The following is a 19,228-nucleotide window of genomic DNA, read 5'->3' on the forward strand; positions in this document are numbered from 1 at the left end:
GAGTTGGATTGCACTAAGTTTGGGGCACTAGAGCTGAGCGTGCCCATGTGAAGAAAATGTTTAGAAGTGGGTCCCTTTGGGATATTCATGATGCATCTGCAGTGGGGTGTGTCACATGAGCATCATCTTCCTCATCATCGTCCCAGGTCTCCCACACAGCCTGAGGTGAAATTGCTGCGTGAGCTTGCCAGAGCACATAACCAAAACAGAAATGGATTATGACTCATAGTGCACTGAGTTAGTGGCACCTGGAGTGCTGAGCAGGGTATCAGGCAGATGATGGCATTCATGATAGGTGTGAGCAACTGCCATTACAACCATTTCACCTTTGGCAGTGTGCGGTTGGAGGTGGTCCTGGCGGTGGCGGCCTGTGCCTCTTACGGTGATGCGGTATCTGGGCCGGTCAAAACTCGATTTGATGTGTGAGACCTGGTGGACCGCAGTTGAGACTGGATGCAGCAGACAGCGCAGGGCCACAGGCACATGACGTAGATGACCCAAGGCCATCGTCTCAGAGGCCAATCAATATCTCAGAAGATAGGGTCCCAGACTTTAGCTACACAGAGTAAGTGGACCTGGATGCACAGCGGCCGGAACAGGCAGCCCGCCACGGGACGGTGCCTTGCGGTGCACTGAGGCAGGTCCATGCTGACTGAGCGGGTCCTCGTCGATGTCCAAGGGAATGTGGCAGAGGGCTGCAGGGGACAGTGGAGTGTGTCCTCCAGGGCATGATGCAGAGGGCATAAGCCGTCCGGAAGGAGCAAATGGAGGAGTGGAATGCTACAGCCTCGTTTTCACCACCAGCTCGGTATCAGTTAACAAGCATCCTAGGACTGGTTTCAGGGCATCAGCCTTCATCAGCCAGGCTAGCTTAAATACAGGGGTGTAGTGAGCATGGGACCCACGTCTGGGCATACCCTTCCCACATAGGGCGACATATGCAAAGGAAACAATTGATGGACAGAATGCTGGACAATGCAAACGTTCATCCCAAGTCACAAGGATCTGGGTTAAATCCATCATTCTTTTGCTCACCACACCGCCCCAGTTTGGACCCAGCCATTTGCAAATCAGTCATGACCCTGTTCCTTGTGGGAAAAGTCCAGACTGAACTGCCAAGCAAGGTCCTTCCTGGACCGGAAACAGTCATCCTGGGACCGATTCCAGGGCATCACCCTTCATCAGAGCCAGACAAGCTTGAATCCAGTGGTGTAGTGAGCATGAGACCCACGTCTGGGCATACCCTTCCCACTTAGGGGGACATATGCAAAGGAACATATGCTGGGTCCAATCTGGGGTGGCTTAGTGGGCAAACAAATTATGGATTTAACCCAGATGTCTTGACTGGGGAGAATGTTTGAATCATTCAGCATTCCATCCTTCATTTGTTGCTGTTACACTTTTCACCCCTAAGTGGGATGGGTATACCCAGACGTGGGTCCCTTGCTCACTGTGCCACTAGATTCAAGATACCTGGCTGATCAAGGGTGACATACTCCAAAACTGATCCCAGGATGCTTGTTTCCAGTCCAGGGAGGACCCGGTTTGGCAGTTCGGTCTGGGCTGTTCCCATGAGTCACAGGGCCAACACTAATTTGCATATGGCTGGGTCCAAACTGGGGTGGCTTAGTGGGAAAAAGAATGATGGATTTAACCCTGATCTCTTGACTGGGGGAGAATGTTTGAATCATTCAGCATTCCGTCCATCATTTGTTGCTCTTACACTTTTAGAAAGTAGGCATTTTCTTGTTTAACCATTCTGTGTGTCTTTGCCTGTGTGTGGATTGACTGACTGGTTTTGGAGTGACAGGGGCTGGGGATGTGCATTCACTGTAGACAGCCACTGAGGGGGTTGAGGTGTGCCTGTCCTGTCCTGGATGACTCAGAGTTGAGCTTAATGGGGCTTGGCAGCATTAAAGTAGGGGGAGGAGATTTCCTTGTACCTTAATAGGGTCTGTCTCCCTTGCACAGTGCTATCTCCACCCCCTGTGGTCATACTGCACCAGAGAGGCTAGAACCTGTTTGGACTGAGCCCAGAGACCCTTGCACAAAGACAAGAAAAACAAAATGGGGTTATAAGTAGTAGACCTTACACCCCAGAATTTTAGATCACTTCTGCACTCAAGAGGAACCTTTGTCAAGAAGAAGAGCTGTGAGAAGGAGTGCTTCCCCTGTGCTGTGTGCTGTGTGAGGTTGGCCTGTAGTTGCTGTTTCTGCTAAGGAAAGGACAAAGACTGAATATGAAAAATCATATCAGCAATGTATGTAAAGGAGCAAACCACTTGATGAGGTCACTCAGAAATATCAAACCTTTCCTTCCAATAAATGTTTTAAGCAGGTGGTCCAAGCACTTGTCTTGCCAAGGCTAGACTATGGCAGTGCTACCCTCTGGGGCCTTCCCAAATATGCCCTGGCTCCACTAAGGGCCTCACTGAACGTTGCGGCTAGATTGGTTACAGACACCAAACAAAACAATCAGATATACCCACTCCTAAAATCCCTCAAATGGCTGCCCTACGAAGCACAAATTCACGTAAAGATTGCTGTTCTGCGCACCAAGCCCTTTACTTCAACACTCCTAAGTACCTTGCGCAACAACTTAAACTATCCTGTGGGGTAAAGATTGCTGTTCTGTGCACAAAGCCCTTTACTTCAACACTCCTAAGTGCCTTGCGCAACAACTTAAACTATCCTGTGGGGTAAGAGCCTCAGGATGCGCCTCTACCGTCCTCTTGAAACCACTTATCCTTAACAAAAAGAGAAGTTGTCACCGGGCCTTCTCCAGCGCTGCCCCAAAGATATGGAACTCTCTTCCACCGGAAGTACACAGAATCTCTTCGTCAACGGCATTCAAATTGGAAACCAAAAAATTCCTAATGAAGAAATTCTTACCCTAATAGGGATAGGCTCATGTGCCCGTTTATATTGTTCCTACTACCATTGTACCTCCATTTGATACAGCTCTTCTTTACTGCATACTGTGACCCCCCCCTAATTGCCTGCTTACACCTGTTTATTGTATTACCGTCCTTGGTGCAATTGTCCTGTAATCTGCGACCATTCCTGTTTTTTCCTCTCTCCTACTTGATATGGATATTGCATTTTTGTCCTTCCTCCCATCATATTGTAAAGCGCTCTGATGTCCTACTGGATCTTTTATGCGCTATATAAAACTTTATAAATAAATAAACTTTCCTGTGAACCTGCTTGAAGAAGAATCTCCAAGGGCTTGTGTGCGCTGGCCTCCTGTTCTGAAGTCCCAGGGACACAAAGACTTCCTCCCCAGCTCCCCTGAACTCTGCTGTTGAGAGTTCTGTTTTGCCTGGAGGTGCCTGTTCCAGTTCTGGGTCTCTGAAGGTTGTTCCTGCTGTTGAGAGATGGAAGAAACCTAAAGAACTGAAGAAATTGATGCAATGCTCTTCTTACGGCTGTTTTACCCAGCGCAGCACTGCCGTGCAAGAGGAATCGCCGAGACGCTGGCGAGACGCCGCAGCACCTGTCCGGCTGCAGTAACTGACGCATCGTGGGATTGCGGCTGAAGAGACCGACGCAGCCCTGCTTGTCCCTGCCACGTCAATTGCTCCCGGATTTCCACGCATTATACCTGTGCGGCAAGTTTTTCCCATGCATCTCCTTCAGACCAGAATCATCTTGGAGTCAAGGCATCACTTCAGCCTACAGTCCAGATTCGACGTATCACTTCTCCTGCCTGCAGCAGAACTGTCTCATTGCCTTCCCATGGACTCAGGACCTGAAGTATCTCTTTGTTATTCGATGCTTCTCGTCTCTGCGGCTGTTTGGCCATGTGAATTTTGACACATCTACAAGTGCTTTGTGTAGAATCACGCATCCATAGTTTTATATGGACCCAGTTACTTGAAACCTTAGAAAAGTCATTTTCCTATTACATGTGTGTTGGATTTTTGTTGTTTTGGTCTTGTTACGTTTAGATAAAGATATATATTTTTTCTAAACCAGTGTGGTATCCATTTGTGATGTAATCACCTTATTACTGTGTGTTTTGAGTACAAATACTTTACGCATTGCCTTTGGGATAAGTCTGTCTGCTCGTGCCAAGCTACCTAGGGGGTGAGCAAGGGTTATTTAAAGTGTGTGTCCCCCTTAATCTAACTAGAAGCAAGGGTCACTATTTGGACAAAGGTACCTACCTCTGCCAACTAGAGACCCCCATTTTTAACACAGGGCAAGAGAGAGAGAAATGCAAAGGGAGGAAGGAAGGAGGAAATTTAATTCAGAAAAATTGTGACAAAAGGAAAAAAAGTTGTGAGAATGAACCCATTAGAGTGGGATAAAGAGGCAGAGAGTGTCAGGTCGTAGATTAAAGAGGCATTAGATGGATGTGAGATTATTCAGCCTTGGTATTCCACTTCCCAACCTCCGATAGCACTGGCTGCAGGTTTCAAAGCAAAACTTTGGGCCCAGCATTTATTATTTCACAAATATAACCCTGCTTGAATTATGATAATAGAGATAGAAAGGTATAAGCATATATTTGTCAATATGCATAGAAAAAGCAGCATGATCCTTACTAATACCAATTCTACATTTTAAAATGTTATTTTATGTTTCAACAAGTGCAAACAATGTTAATTTCTCAGATAGCCAAGCATGGATACAAAACAAATTTGAAAATTATGATGACACTTCTACTGCACCTCTGAACAAATTATATACTCTGCTTGACTATGTAGGTCAGAAACCACGTCAATGAAGCCAAAGCCTTATTTTTTATATACTGCACTTTTGGGACTTCAAGCCACATAAAGTAGGTGTTCATGACCATGGACAGCCTTTCTGACCATTAACAGGTTCGTCTCCTATTGTTCCCTCAGATAATCTCTGATCTAACTTATCAGAATTCTTTCTTACCAAAATTCAGAACATTTTGAACATTCTTCACGTTTAAAGCCTTATTTAAAGTTTGAAGGATGAGATACTTTCTCAAAACTTGACAATATCGTGCCCACTATATGACAAGTGCCATAGGCTATAATGCACGTGTAATATAACGGATGGGACATACGCCACACCTATGGTGGAGTCTCCTGGTTGCGGAATTCCAAGTGAGGACCAAAATCGGTCAGTAATATATGGATGTCCCTCTGTTCAAGAGGCTTCTCACATACCTATCGAGCGTCCAGCATGTCGCTCATCTTTTCACGTGTCACTGAACTGGAGATTTTATCTATAGGTGCCAACATTTCTTTTGCATCTCCCTTTTAATAAATGCCTCATGAAGATTATCAATAGTTTTTCAAGTAGTCTTTCCCCTCTCTCTCTCTCTTCAATGCAAATGTTGAGAACTTGCTTTCGATTGACCTTCAAATGACATTTCTTCCACCAAACAACTCAAAAACTGCATGCGATCTATTGCTTCTTGTATGGATGACAATTCTTTAAGTTTAAATTCTGACGGAGCAGAAATCGCAATCTTCGGGCGCACTCTCCTCTCTGGAACAGCATCTGGTAGCTGGAAGTTCTCACCTCTCCCTCTTATCGCTTGTCTACTTGTCCCACAATCCTAGAGTAACCTTTGACTAAACTCCTTTTAAGGATAACATTAACAAACATATCACTATTTCTTTTCTGAAGGTGCAGCGGCAATACAATTTCTCTTTTTGCTGCTTTCCACTGTAAGACAGCAGTCAAATCGAATAATTCTCTGTCGACTGGACCAATACAGATCTTTTTTCTTGGGCCTCCTGAAATGCCTTCTGCTGATCAGGAACTTGACAGCCCTTCTTGTTTTGGGAAATGGCAAACCATCCCACATCTCTGTCCATCTGAGCTCCCAACACTGGTTGCCAGTTCACAAATACAGCCTCTGCATATACAATTGTGCTGTTCACTATGTCTGGGCGGTGAACTCCACTCAGCTTGTGGGGTTTGTGGAGTTTTACGCACTCCGCGTTACACGGAGCTTGTGGAGTTCCGAAACACTCCGCTCTGCGTAGCAAAGCAGAGTTTTTTCCTCACTCATGTTCGTCAACGTCAAGTTGAACACCACGAGAGAGAAAAATCCACCTCCCGGCGAGATTTTTCCCCGTTCGTGATCATCAACCTCAAGTTGGCGAGCGCGAGCATGGAAAATCAACCTCCCGGTGAGATTTCTCACTGCGGGCGGTCAGATTTCATTGCGAGTGGTTGAATATGCTCGCGACCGCTTGCATTGAGAAACTGTCAGTTCGCTTTGAGAAAGCTGCCACTCAAGTAAAAATCTACTCGAGCAGCAGAAAGGAAGAAGCACCCGCTTGCGATGTGCATGGTGCCATTCACGGACAAGCACCTGGCACTGAATATCACAGCGAACTGCATTTATCTAACGCACTCCGCTGCTTGCGGAGCCCGTGTGGCAGAGTTTTTTGGCACTTCGCGGAGTTCGGCATAGCGGAACTCCGCCCAGGTTTACTGTTTATCATCATAGTCCCATTTACACTAAATGACTCTTCATACACTAAGTGCCTCAGAGGCCTTGGTCCTCTTCTGCCAATCTTCTTCAGTGCCTGAAGATATGCAGTGCCTACCTTGGAAGCCTCACCTTCACTGTCATCATGACAAAAGTGTTCTTCCTGCTGCTTTAAGAGTCTCGTGAGACTTGCTTTTTCCGTAACCAGAAGAAAATAATTATTTTGTCATCATCCCAAGCTCTTTGCCCCACCTAACCACCTGTTAGAAACTGGATACCCTGTTTAGAGTATGTGTTCTCTTTACAAAGTCCAGACATATTTATGCAATATGCTTTTTAAAAAGAGAAATGTCAATGCAAGGTAAGAAAATAACTGTATTCCTTTTTCTACAGGCATAGTGAAGGCACTGTTCAAAGACATGAGCAACTAGACATAACAATCCGTGTTAATGTATTACGATTTAAAGATAGTGAGGTAACTATATTTTGGGAAAAGTAATAGTAGGACAAGGACAACAAGTAGGAAAGAAAAAGAGAAAGGAAAACAGTGGAAAAGGGCATGGATATAACACATCTTTGCCCTCATTTTGTAAAACAACAGTGGGAGGGAAATAATAACAGAAATAGGGATACGACATATTAATAAATCTGCATTCACTGTACTCTCTAAAGTTCAAAACAGAAACTTTAAGTTGCTTGGGAGTGGTCTAATCCTCCCTGACTGCTAAACTCTTGCTCCCACCGTATCCATGTTTGAACTATAAACATATTCTTTTCCTTCTGGGGGAACACGTCCTTTCTTTTAAACAATAGTATCCTTTCACTTCTAAATCATTAGTCACTTTGTGGAATTGTTGGTTAGCAGAGTCAATATTTTTTCATTTGACCACCCACAGGTGACACATTTTTTATTGAGGGCAATGCTTTATATTCCCAATTATTTTCAGTAAACCTGAAGAACTTCTTTGACAGTGGCTGCAATATTAATTTATATCAATAATTCCCTCTGCCCAGTAGATACAATACCAGATACATGTTTGTGATCTAGTCTCATCTCAAACAGACTATCCAAAACGTAGTTTTTGTAGTGATCATTTGCCTACTAATCCTTTATCGAAGACAGCATCATTCCTTACTATAGTAGAAACAATATGTGATGCAAAAGCTACATTCCATTCTTCCGTACCTGCTTCTTAGGATAGTTCTGCCCCACAACCCACACACACTGGCTTCTACTGTTACCACATACATCCTTGCCGCATAAAAAGGTTTCAAGGTTCGTACATTTATAATTTCAGACTTTATCCTCTCAAATTTCACCTGCTGGACATCCGCCTACACAAATTTAGTATCTTTCCTCAGCAATGTCCTTTAATGTTCCACTTCTTCAGGAAATTCCACACAAATGTTCTACAGTAGTCACATAGGCCTGCAAGGATAACAAATGTTAGCCCTGTGAATGACCTCTACTACCTTGGATATATTGGTACTATTCCTTTTTCTCAAAGATTATATCCACTTAATTTTATTTACATGTTTCCTTCTTCTTTCAACCTCTCACAAGCTTCCTTAACGTGCTAATATGCTCATTTCATCTTTTGAAAACACTAATATATCAACTTGAAACCACTTTACAAAGTGTTCAACATCTTAAAGAAAGAAAAGCCTGCTTGGTAACAAATGTATCTAAGTGCCAACCTTGAAAAAAGAATCACCTTCTAACCGGGTAGCTTTGTTTCTTTCAGTGCTAATTACGACATTTATCTGCAGGTAATTATTTTCACGTTCCTTTCTCTATTTTTGTTTTTGCCTTTATACTAGATTAATTAAATCATCTTCATCCAATGTAATTTTTGCTTTACTCCTGTAGATGGCAGCAGCATATTATCTTCTGCCATTTTAACTTTAAATCTATGTGTGTGAGTGCATATTGATATATATCGATGTATGTATATATATATATTACCTGGAAATAAGGATACATTGTTTTTTTATGCAAAGTAAGATATTCTTAGCATACCTAACTATAACGTCATTTTAACCCTTGTTTTTTTCAGTGAATTTCTAGGTATTTTTTTAGCGTAAAGTAATAATTTATTACCATACATATGGGCAAACCCCTGCCACCAGACCCTACACCCTACACTTGCGGAAAGCCAACCCTCCTCACCACATTGCGCATGGCCTTTCCCTCTTTGCGGCAACCCACCGCAAACACTCAGACCAGTACCTTTTTTTCATTTACTAACTCTTGAGGTTTATGGTGCCACTGCCTCTTCTAGGGATAGCACGAGGAAGAAAAATATGAAAAAGCCCTAGGGCATTTTGGAGCGCTCCTTGCTGGAGTAGTGAATAATTAGTGAGTTCCTGTCATTCATTTATTATTCTTGTTTGTAATTGTTTGGGTGTCTTTATGCCCACTCAGGGCACCCACACTTTTTTAAAATTTGTTTTTGTCAGTAGGGATGTGTGTGAAGATGTGCCAAGGCCCCATCAGCCCCTGTTGGCACCCCAGCCGGCTATTTTTTTTTTTAAGTGGGTGCCCAGGTGCCTACGACTTCCTAAATTGTTGGGGTCGCAGGGGGAGTCCCAATGCCCAAGTGACCCAGGCCAGCTTCCCATACAACAGCCATACCAAGTGCAGGTGAGAGCTGGCATTTTGTTTTTAAGCTGGCGCCTCCACCTGCCCCCCCTCTCCCGGGCACCCACTAGTTCTTAAATTGTTGGATGTCACAAGGGGAGCTCAAATGCCCGAGCAGCCCCAGCCGGCTGTTCAGCGAGCACCCTTTCTGAGCGGAAGTGGGAGCTGGCTGTTTCTTCACTGCTTCTCAGGCAGGAGCACATTTTTTCTCTGCTTCCATTCGGGCAGGAGAAATGTTGTGTTCCCTGCCTGGGAGAGTGCTGGTAGGGAATAAAGTTTTTATTAGCACAGTCAATCTACGACTCGGGAAGAGGGGTGTGCATGTCCCTCCCCAAAATTCAAATGTTAGCACTGGGGTAAGGGGTCCACAGGGCCACCATAAGGTAGCGGAGACAGGACGCATGCTCCCCACCCCTAAAAACAAGCATTGGAAATGCAGTAGGTCTCGCATTTGTTGGAGTTGGAGCTATTGACCTTGTAAATGGCAATCCTTTGTACTTTGCAATAGGTGTTGTATTTGTTGGAGCTATTCAAATTGTAAAAGGCAATGATTTTTATTCATCCTTGGGGTTTTATATAGTGCGAACTTAACAGCCTCAGTTGTGAATTTCTATTAATCAAAGTTTTGTAAGCCCTGAAATTTACACAAGTAAGTGCTAACAGTATAAATATGGGCACTGTTTAAGAAACAAAGCCACTTCAATACAAGAGCAAAGGTGACTGAGTGACTGCTTATTGGTTGACGGTGTTACTTACAGTCACTGCCCGTTAAAGCTCGCTAACCCGCTACTATGAGTTTATCAAACTTAATGCTATTTTTCTTATAGTAGATTATGCTAGTTATGCTATGTTTTGTTGTGTTTTGTTAAGCTATGCTATGTTTTGTTTTGCTATACTATGCTTTGTTATGTTATGCTGTGTTTTGTTATGCAATGCTATTTTGTGTTATGCTATGTTATGTTTTGTTATGCTATGCTATGTTTTGTTGTGTTTTGGTATGATATGTTTTGTTATGCTATACTATGCTTTGTTATGCTATGGTATGTTGTGTTGTGTTTTGTTATGCTATGCTATGCTTGTAGTTTGTAGTGCTATGCTAGGTTTTGTTGTGTTTTGTTATGCTATGCTGTGTTTTGGTATGCTATGCTATGTTTTGTTGTGTTTAGCTATGTTATGTTTTGTTTTGCTATGCTGTTTTGTTATGCTTTGTTTTGTTATGCTATATTTTGTTATGCTATGCTTTGCTATGATATGTTTTGTTATGCTATGTTTGGTTATTCTATGCTTTGTTTTGCTATGCAATGTTTTCTTATGCTATGCTATGTTTTCTTATGCTTGTTATGATTTGTTGTGTTTTGATATGCTATGCTTTGTTTTGTTATGCTATGGTGTGTTATGCTATGCTATGTTTTGTTGTGTTTTGTTATGCTATGCTATGTTTTGTTTTGTTATGCTATGCTATGCTTTGTTTTGTTATGCTAGGTTTTGTTATACTATACTATGTTTTGTTGTCTTTTGTTATGCTGTGTTTTGCTATGTTTTGTTATGCTATGTTATGTTTTATTGTGCTTTGTTATGCTATCCTTTGTTATGCTATGTTTTGTTTTGTTGTGCTATGCTATCCTATGTTTTGTTATGCTATGCTTTGTTTTGTTGTGCTATGTTTTGTTATGCTATGTTTTGTTATGCTATGTTTGATTATGCTATGCTTTGTTTTGCTATGCTATGTTTTGTTATGCTATGTTATGTTTTGTTATGCTTGTTATGAATTGTTGTGTTTTGCTATGCTATGCTTTGTTTTGTTATGCTATGGATTGTTATGCTATGCTATGTTTTTTTGTGTTTTGTTAAGCTATGCTATGCTTTGTTTTGTTATGCAATGCTATGTTGTGTTATGCTATGCTATGTTTTGTTATGCTATGGTATGTTTTGTTGTGTTTTGTTATGCTATGTTTTGTTATGCTATACTATGCTTTGTTATGCTATGGTATGTTTTGTTGTGTTTTGTTATGCTATGCTATGCTTGTAGTTTCTTGTGCTATGCAGGGTTGTGTTGTGTTTTGGTAGGCTATGTTGTGTTTTGTTATGCTTTGCTATGTTTTGTTGTGTTTAGCTATGTTATGTTTTGTTTTGCTATGCTGTTTTTTTTAAAATTATTTGTATTGCCTCCGTTGGGTCAAAGTAGCATTACACATTCACAAAATCCATATAAATACATCCAGAGATTTCTTGTACAATTGATTGATTCCAGCTTGCAAAATTTAATTAATTCATTTCATTACATAATACGTAACTCAGAAGTTATTCCTCTATATAGTCTTTAAGTGCCCCCCATGTCGATAATCCAATCTTTTTTTTCCTTGCCCCTTTTAAAGTATATAAATTCCATTCTAATTCATATGTATTAAATAATTTTCTTCTCCAGAATTCAAACGTAGGTGCTTCAGGTTGTAGCCATTCAGTAGCTATACATAGCCGGGTTATAGTCATTACCACAAACAAAAAATTCTTAAATTTACACAAATCCGCATTTTCATTAATAGATTGGCTCACCCCAGTTAACATAAGTGCTGGGGATATTTTTAAAGGATAATGAATAACTTCAGTTATGAATCTTTCTATACTTGAAATAAAAGGCATCAATTTAGAGCAATTGTAAAAAATATGGACTATATCTGCCTCTTCCCCTCCACACCGGAAGTATTTTCCATCATATTGTGGACCCCATGTGGCCATTCGTTTGGGAGTATAATATAATCTAAATATAGTTTTATACACCTGTGCTTTCATGTTGGCTGACATGCATATGTCTTTGGCCATCAAAATAGTATCTACAATATTCCAGTCGCTTTCTGCCAGCTGATTCTGCCAGTATGCATTATATTTGTTCAAATCATCAAGTTTATACTCCAACAATAACCGATATATCAGGCCAATCTTTTTCTTTGATTGGATTGCCTCTATTAATCTATTAGAGGCCGGTTTATTTAATTTCTTTAAGCAAAAGTCTCTAAGTTGGAGGTATTTAAAAAAAACTAGAATGGGGTATTTGATATTTACTATTCATATCAGAAAAAGCTCTAAATGTTTCATCCGTCTCAAATAGATCTCCGATTCTAGCCACCCCTTTCTTGTTCCATTCCTTGGCCACATGGTCCCAAAATATCGAAGGAAGTATCTTCTCCGCTGAAAACTGGGTATGGTATATAATTTTCTCTAACTTCATGTAATAGTTCCCTTCCAACTCTTTTAATAAACAACCCTTTGAATGTTCTCCCAATAATAAATAAAATATTGAAGGAGACTCTGCCGGATCCTCTATTTGTTCTCCGGTCAATAGAATTCGCATTCTTTGTAGAAAGCATACATAATAGTAAAATAAAAAATCCGGGATCCCCCGTCCTCCTCTCTCTATCGGGAGTGTTAGCCATTTCATAGGTCGCATTGTTTTCCCGGGTGCCCATAAGAATTTAGTACATAAAGATTGCAATTTAGATATATGACTGATGGTTATTTCTAGGGGGATACTACGAAATATTTATAATATTTTGGCTAATACATTCATCTTGATGATGTTACCTCTCCCAATTATGGAAAGTTGAAGTCTCCCCCACCTATTTAAAGATTGCTGAATTTGATGTATTATCCTAACCCGATTAGTTTCTACTATCTCCTTTGTATGTGATTTGATAATGATTCCTAAATATGTCACTTCCGATATTACCCTATTATCATTAAATTGAACGCTATCTGTGCACAACACCTGCGTTTTCGCAGCGTTAAGTTTATAGCCAGAGCTATTTCCAAAATCGTTGACTAAGCGTTCAATCTCCGCGATTGCCTGCCTAGGATCAGTAGTAACGATAGCTATATCGTCCGCATACGCGAATATTGAATGAGGTATATTAGCAACAAAAAATGGTTTAATATATGGTGACTCCAGTAGTTTAATTAAAAATGGATTAATGAATAACGCAAAAAGAAGTGGAGAACAGGGACACCCCTGTCGGGTACCTCTTGTGATATCTATCCTTTCCGATTTTTGCCCCATAGCAGTAACTCTCGCATTAGGTGATCGATACAATACCTTGATAGCTCTTAAATTTTTTTTACCAAATCCCATTCTATCCATGACTTCCATCGTATAAGCCCATTCTACTCGATCGAACGCTTTCTCAGCGTCAAGTAATATCAGTGCAAGATCTCTTTTCTCAGTTTCTGCTATATCTATTAAAGTGATCACCTTGTTAATGTGGGCTACAGTTCCTCTATTTGGGATAAACCCATGTTGAGTCAATGAAACTAAAGGTGTTATGATCTTAGACATGCGATTTACTAGCATTTTCGAATAAATCTTACTATCACTGTTTAATAAGGATATAGGTCGATATGAAGCAGGATGTTCTAGGGGTTTCCCTTTTTTAGCAAAGACAACAATTGAAGCATCATCCCATGACTGTGGAGCTTTCCCCAATTGTGCCCTTCTAAAAGTCTCCAACATAAGCATTTTTACAGGTTCGAAAAAACATTTATACACCTCCGCTGGAATAAAATCGGGGCCAGCTGCCTTCCCATTAGAAGTACTTTTAACTGCCTTCTCTAGTTCCTCCATTGAAAAGGGTTGATCTAACGCAATTTTTTCCATATCGGTTAGTTTATTAAAAGTAACTTCATGCAGAAAAATATCAGGATCTAAATTAGATTGCTTAGTATATAATTCAGTATAGAATAAGTACAGTATTTCCAATATTTTCTGTGGGTCTTCAAATATAGTCCCATTTTTATCTTGTAGTTTAACAATTTGGCGAGTAGATTCCTTCATTTTTAATTTTAAGGCCAAAGCCCTACCTATAACTTCCCCATATTCATGCATATACCTCCTGTATGTTAAATATTTCCGCGCTATCTCCTCACACCAGATTCCTGTAATATGCGCACAGCGTTTAGCAACTAAACCCTCATACTCATGGATTTTAGTTAAGTTATTGTCCCCCTTCTTAATCTCTGTGATTAGATATTCTTCAGCATTGGAGAGGTGTTCATATAGATCCCGCATTTTTCCTCGTTGTAAACTCTGATAATAAAATCTGTAGCTCGTTGTTTCCCCTCTAAAACACGCTTTCCATGTGTCCCATATTGTCTCAATATTAGCCGAGCCTATGTTATTCTGTATGAATTCTGTGATCCATTTGGCTATAACCTCTCTATATTGTACATCCAAGCATAATTTTCTGTCAAACGAATAATTCCTATTCTGTTTCATTTCTCCTATATGAGCAACCTCTATTATCAATGGGGAGTGATCCTATGTTACCCTGGGATATATCTGAATCTTTGTATAAGATTGGAGACAAGCTGATGTAAAAAAATAGTCCAAACGTACGTATTTCTTATACGGCGAGGAGTAATAGGTATATCCTGGTGCAGCAGGATGGTTTATGACCCATATATCAACCAACGGTGTTACTTTCAGTCACTGCCCGTTAAAGCTCCCTAACCCGCTACTATGAGTTTATCAAACTTAATGCTATTTTTCTTATAGTAGATTATGCTAGTTATGCTATGTTTTGTTGTGTTTTGTTAAGCTATGCTATGTTTTGTTTTGCTATACTATGCTTTGTTATGTTATGCTGTGTTTTGTTATGCAATGCTATGTTGTGTTATGCTATGTTATGTTTTGTTATGCTATGCTATGTTTTGTTGTGTTTTGTTATGATATGTTTTGTTATGCTATACTATGCTTTGTTATGCTATGGTATGTTTTGTTGTGTTTTGTTATGCTATGCTATGCTTGTAGTTTGTAGTGCTATGCTAGGTTTTGTTGTGTTTTTTTACGCTATGCTGTGTTTTGGTATGCTATGCTATGTTTTGTTGTGTTTACCTATGTTATGTTTTGTTTTGCTATGCTGTTTTGTTATGCTTTGTTTTGTTATGCTATATTTTGTTATGCTATGCTTTGTTATGCTATGTTTTGTTATGCTATGTTTGGTTATTCTATGCTTTGTTTTGCTATGCAATGTTTTCTTATGCTATGCTATGTTTTGTTATGCTTGTTATGATTTGTTGTGTTTTGATATGCTATGCTTTGTTTTGTTATGCTATGGTGTGTTATGCTATGCTATGTTTTGTTGTGTTTTTTATGCTATGCTATGTTTTGTTTTGCTATGCTATGCTATGCTTTGTTTTGTTATGCTAGGTTTTGTTATACTATACTATGTTTTGTTGTCTTTTGTTATGCTGTGTTTTGCTATGTTTTGTTATGCTATGTTATGTTTTGTTGTGCTTTGTTATGCTATCCTTTGTTATGCTATGTTTTGTTTTGTTGTGCTATGCTATGTTTTGTTATGCTATGCTTTGTTTTGTTGTGCTATGTTTTGTTATGCTATGTTTTGTTATGCTACGTTTGATTATGCTATGCTTTGTTTTGCTATGCTATGTTTTGTTATGCTATGTTATGTTTTGTTATGCTTGTTATGAATTGTTGTGTTTTGCTATGCTATGCTTTGTTTTGTTATGCTATGGATTGTTATGCTATGCTATGTTTTTTTGTGTTTTGTTAAGCTATGCTATGCTTTGTTTTGTTATGCAATGCTATGTTGTGTTATGCTATGCTATGTTTTGTTATGCTATGGTATGTTTTGTTGTGTTTTGTTATGCTATGTTTTGTTATGCTATACTATGCTTTGTTATGCTATGGTATGTTTTGTTGTGTTTTGTTATGCTATGCTTGTAGTTTCTTATGCTATGCAGGGTTGTGTTGTGTTTTGGTAGGCTATGTTGTGTTTGTTGTGTTTTGTTATGCTATGCTATGTTTTGTTGTGTTTAGCTATGTTATGTTTTGTTTTGCTATGCTGTTTTGTTATGCTTTGTTTTGTTATGCTATGTTTTGTTATGCTATGTTTTGTTATGCTGTTTTGTTTTGCTATGCTATGTTTTATTATGCTATGTTTTGTTTTGTTATGCTATGTTTTGCTGTGTTTTGTTATGTTATGCTGTTTTGTTATGCTATGCTGTTTTGTTATGCTATGCTGTTTTGTTTTGTTATGCTATGCTTTGTTTTGTTATGCTATGCTATGTTTTGTAATGCTATGCTCTGTTTTGTTATGCTTGCCACGATTTGTTGTGTTTTGCTATGCTATGCTATGTTTTGTTTTGCTATGCTATGTTTAGTTATGCTATGTTTTGTTTTGTTATGCTATGCTATGTTTTGTTGTGTTTTGTTATGCTATGCAATGTTTTGTTATGCTATGCTGCTTTGTTTTGTTATGCTATGCTTTGTTATGCTATGCTATGCTCTGTTTTGTTATGCTATGCTATGTTTTGCTATGTTTTGTAATATTATGCTATGTTTTGTTATGGTATGCTATGTTTGGTTGTGTTTTGCTATGATATGCTTTGTTTTGTTATGCTATGCTATGTTTTGTTATGCTATGCTATGTTTTGTTATGCTATGTTATGCTATGCTATGTTTTGTTTTGTTATGCTATGCTATGTTTTGTTGTGTTTTGTTATGCTATGCTTTGCTATGCTATGATATGCTATGTTTTGTATTGTTATGCTATGCTTTGTTGCTATGCTATGTTTTGTTATGCTATGTGTTGTTGCTGTGCTGTTTTGTTCTGCTATGCTATGTTTTGTTTTGTTTTGTTATGCTATGCTATGATTTGTTTTGTTATACTATGCTTTGTTATGCAATGCTATGTTTTGTTATGCAATGTTTTGTTGTGTTTTGTTATGCTATGCTATGCTTTGCTATGCTATGTTTTGTTGTGCTATGTTTTGTTATGCTATGTTTTGTTGTGTTAGGCTAGGCTATGCCATGTTGTGTTAGGCTATGTTGTGTTGTGTTGTGTTATGTTTTGTTATGTTATACTATGTTTTGTTATGTTATACTATGTTTTGTTATACTATGTTCTGTTAAACTATGTTATTTTATGCTATGCTATGTTATGTTATGCTATGTTATGATTTATTATGTTAGGCTAGGCTATGTTTTGTTATGTTGTTTTGTTAAGTTTTGTTATGTTATGTTATGATAAGTTATGTTATGAAATGGTATGCAATGCTAGGCTATGTTTTAATACCAGCACAAACCCATGATGTGGCACCTATAATACCGGTACCACCCAGTGCTGTTGTACAGACAATATGTGCACGCCCCCTGCTGTGGCAGAGACAATACCGGCACCACTCCATGCTGTGGCGCACAAATACCTGCATGCCCCCATGCTGTGGCACAGACAATACCTGCACGACCCGTGCTGTGACACAGACAAATTAGGCACAGTCCCTGCCCCAGCTCAAGCCCTTCCCGTGAACACATTGGAACAGCCCAGGCAGTGTGCAAAGACCCCCCATGCGCACTCCCTCTTTGGACACATCCCCTCTTCCTGGCATGTAGCAGACCTGGACAGCATCTGCTTCTGTGGGTTCACCTGTACAGACCATAGGCATTTCTACAGGCGGTACATACCGCTGCACAGATCTCGAGAGCCGTGTCTTAGAGAGGGTGTCCAGCACCTCTGCAAATCACACCCACCCCTGTGAGACACACGGAGGTTCCCGAGTATTGTAAAGCCCGCCTCTGTTCCTGTGCAGATCACACCAGCCCCTGTAAAGACAACACTCCCCCACCTATGGAAGGGGATGAGATCGCTCCATGATCCCAGAGAGCCCCCCCCCCCCTCCCACACACACACCCGCCTCCCTCCTGATCTTGTGGAAGCTGCAACGTACAACGGACAGGTTCTGTCTAAAGGGGTCACCCTGGGCTCACAACGGAGCCTGCTGCCCTTAAGGGGAACTCTGCACCAATACAGGGGGACTACCCCTTGCAAAGTGAGCCATCAGCCTAATGCGCGCACCTTGTATAATGTGGGTGCCGCAGTACTGTGGGCACCCTGTAAGATGAGGACACTAGTATGGTTGGGACATCCGGTATGATATCCACACCCTGTGTCGCGCAGACTCCCAGCACGATGCGAACACTCTGTGTAAAGAAAATTGCCCGTGTCACGAGGACGCCCTGTTTCACATCTACAGGCTGCATGACGAGAACAACCTGTATATTGTGAACACCCTGTGTTAAATTGATTCACTGTATAGAATGATGAAACCTTGTGTAAGGCAGACTTTCTGTGTGATGTGGGCTCCCTTTATAACGTGGGCACCCTGTATTACATGCGTGCCCTCTGTGGGTGGGAGTGTGGGGGCTCTCCTCTTCCATGAGGTTGCGGGGCGGTCTGCTCTCGAATGTGCCGATTCACCCTATGGGACAACCTGTGTTCTGCCTCAGACTGACACCCCTCCCCTCCCCCGCCTCGCCTGCCGCCCTCTCCTCCTCACCAGACTGACGTGCTGAACCCTCCCCTCCAGCTGCAGCATTCCACACTCCAAGTTGTACATTTCTGCAAAGTACACTGCGTTTAGAGCAGGCACCGCCCCAAACAGTCAAGCAAATGAAGGGGTCGTAGAACATACTCATGGGCATAAAAAAACAAGCCGATGTCTTGTCAACGGAAATTTTGCATTCATTTCAAGAGAGTCAAGAGTTGAGATCGCGATGATAAATGGTCAGCGTCTCCTTCTAAAATAGCTATTGCGCCATCGGTGATAGAAAGCTTATTGATTCAAACTGCAAAAGGAGAGTTCAGGTTTATTTTCATGTGACTCTTGAACCGAGCCTTGCAAGTTCGAGTTAAGCACTGGCGAAGAGAACAGCAGCAAATTAAATGCATACATCATTTAACAAGCAGCACTGAAAGCGATCGCTTTCACGATCTCTATTGTAAAAAAAAGCCCGCGAGTGGTGCGCGCGCGCCACTGCGAGCATATGTTTTCAATTATCGCGCCCGTGTCTGGGCGTGATAATTGAAACCATATGGGCTTTGGTGCACGTAACAGACACCTAGAGGCCATAGGCGGAGCTACGCGACCCCCTACGGCCTATTGCGTGTTCTGTTAAAAAACAGCATTCATCCAAAGCCCAATCAAAATGGACCATAGGAAATGAACACGCACAAGCGTGTGGAATTTCCAGGTCCATTTTGAAAACCCCTACAAAACGGCTCGCCTGCGCGAGCACTGCTGTGCAGTGCATCACGAGGGCTCGCCCTAAAAATTATCCGCCCCAGGGATGGGGTCCCCAAGGTCTAAAAAAG

Source organism: Lissotriton helveticus, chromosome 7 (genome assembly GCF_964261635.1).
Source record: "Lissotriton helveticus chromosome 7, aLisHel1.1, whole genome shotgun sequence".
In the NCBI taxonomy this organism is placed as follows: Eukaryota; Metazoa; Chordata; class Amphibia; order Caudata; family Salamandridae; genus Lissotriton; species Lissotriton helveticus.